We start from the raw sequence: 2,695 nt of genomic DNA, 5'->3' as shown, positions 1-2,695 counted from the left end.
ACTCCTGCAGATGAAGGGAGTGGTAGAAAAAAGTAATGAGAGTAAGTATCAATGAGTGAGTGTACCCATAAGAGTACCTATTACTTTAAATGGGCAAAGTAAAGACCTCTGTTTAAAGAGAAACTAAACCCGAAAGTCCCTAAAACATAAAAATTACACTTACCTTCAATCCCGCAGGGCAGTCCGATCCACCTGGAGGTTTCTTGCATCCTGTCCCATGTCGTTCCAGCATCCGTCCACAAGCCGGCGCTCCAGGCGCCATCTTCGTCTCCTCTTCTGGGTTCTTCATCCTACGTCACCTGACCCAGGCACGAGATCGGGTGATGTAGGATGAAAAAAAAAATTGCCGATCTCATTGCGCATGCGTGAGATCGGCAAAAATTGTTTCCCCACGAAAGGGCTCCTTCTGTGCATGCCCGAGCATCTTCATCCTACGTCATCCTATGTGGGATCTTAATCCTACATCACCTGACCCAGGCGCGAGATCGGGTGACGTAGGATAAAAAAAAATTTGACAATCTCACTGCGCATGCGTGGGGTTGGCAAAAATTTTTTCCCCACGAAAAGGCTTCTTCTGCGCATGCCCAAGATGCTTGGGCATGCACAGAAGGAGAACCCAAGAGCCTCCTGGGATGCCTGATGTAGGTATTTCGGGAAGCTTTGGGCTCCTATTCATTCTAGATCGCCTAGGCGGTTGAGAATTAGGGGGCGGTGCTGCACCTTTTTTTTTTATTAAACCCTTTATTTAACCTTTTATGTAAAGTGAAATTTCTGAGTTTAGCTATGCTTTAAGCTCTTGGTGCAATATAATATAATGGCAATACAATTAAAATAAATCACCTACGATTGATTTTTGACCTTTAATAACTATACATTATTGGAAATATATTTCGGATCAGCAAATATGATTATAAAAAGATCCAATCATACCATAATCAAATAACAATTTAGTTTTCAGAATAAAAAATTTAATAATAATCATTTAATTATATAAACAAGAAAGATTGCAATTTTACTTTTATCTATTATATATATTTCAAATTACTCATTTACAGCAAGCATGGCCATAAGGAAAGAGTCTCTGCCAGTGGTACAGCACACCCTAGAAAGTGCAAATGCTTCAGTGCCAGATGGTTGTGCAACTGACCATATACTCCATATTCCATGTCCTCTTAGGACTTATAAGGTAATTTCCTTTTATTTCTTTATTAGATGGGGGCTTTCAAATGCATTGTAAACAAAAGACATGTGAAACAATTCCATGATCTATTTACTATGTTTTAATTTAAAATAAATTCATTCCTTGCAGTGGAATTGATATATGCTCAAGGCATTTGCATCATGCATCACTAGGTAAACTGTCCCATAGCATTTTGTCAAGGCAAATCCTCGCCAGTTTTCAGTAGAAGAGCCATCTGTAGCCAAATATTTATTACATTTGAAATGATAAAAAATAAAATAAAACATTCAATTATGTATTCACAGCAGATAATAGCACTGCTTGCATATGTTCCAAGTCATTGGTTGGAAATTCCTTGTTGAGAATTACACTTTATATCAATCATAATTTTGTTAAAGCCCAAAAAGCATGTTAGAAAAATGATTGGCTTTAAAGATTTTCTGTCAAGACTAATGATTTGTCTTCGATGCAGCAAATCAGTCTGGAGAATATTTCTTGGGGAAAAGTACAAATATGACTTTATGATACTGGACATCTGTTCAAAGAAATAGGCAAGATTTGATTCAAAGCTCACGCTTACATTAAAAGATCAGATGTTGTGAAAACAGACGGCAAATTCCAAACTGTTTCCACTACAGGATGACAAATAACTAGAGCTCCCCGGTTTGGTTATTATATAAATTGTGTAGATACAAACATAAGAAGGGTAATTCAGCATGAAAGCTGCTCAATAATTTTTAGCTAGTAGACATACAGTATAACGTAATATTCTTTTTACATTTGACTTTTTTTCTGGATGCAGTGTATTATTGCACATTTTGTTCTTCTTCTTTGTACTTCATTATATATATATATATATATATATAAAACAATGTACAAAGAACAAGAGCAAAATGTGCAATAATACACTGCATCCAAAAAAACAGAATATATATATATATATATATATTTATATATACAAATATGTACAATAAATGTACAAATATTTCTAAATGAACATGAGATACGACAGGCATTACCTTCCTTTATGTTTATTTGGAACCCCATCTAAACAGATTTATAATAAGGTCAGAATCTATTGCAAAGTGACCAACATACACACTATCATAACACTACTCAGGTGTATTCTGACAACAGTGGCAGACATATTCTGGACAGAGAAAACAAATATATTGCCTTTGGCTATGCATCTTCTGCATGATACACAGAATCTGGTGTTCCATTACAAATAGTTCACTTTCTGTGTTCATTCAATACCTTAGGTATAGACAGGGGTAGACAGATTAATATTAATAATAAACAGGATTTATATAGCGCCAACATATTACGCAGTGCAAATAACAGACAGAGACAGACAGTGACACAGAAGGAGAGCACCCTGCCCCGAAGAGCTTACAATCTAGGAGGTATATTGTTTTCGTCACTAAGGTGCCCAACCATGGTGCTTAAAAGTTGCTGACATGATATAATGAGTTCCCCCTTACACAAGCTGTAAGTATATATATATATATATAT

Source organism: Pyxicephalus adspersus, chromosome 7, assembly GCF_032062135.1.
Source record: "Pyxicephalus adspersus chromosome 7, UCB_Pads_2.0, whole genome shotgun sequence".
Taxonomy (NCBI): Eukaryota; Metazoa; Chordata; class Amphibia; order Anura; family Pyxicephalidae; genus Pyxicephalus; species Pyxicephalus adspersus.
This window is presented reverse-complemented; position numbering follows the sequence as displayed.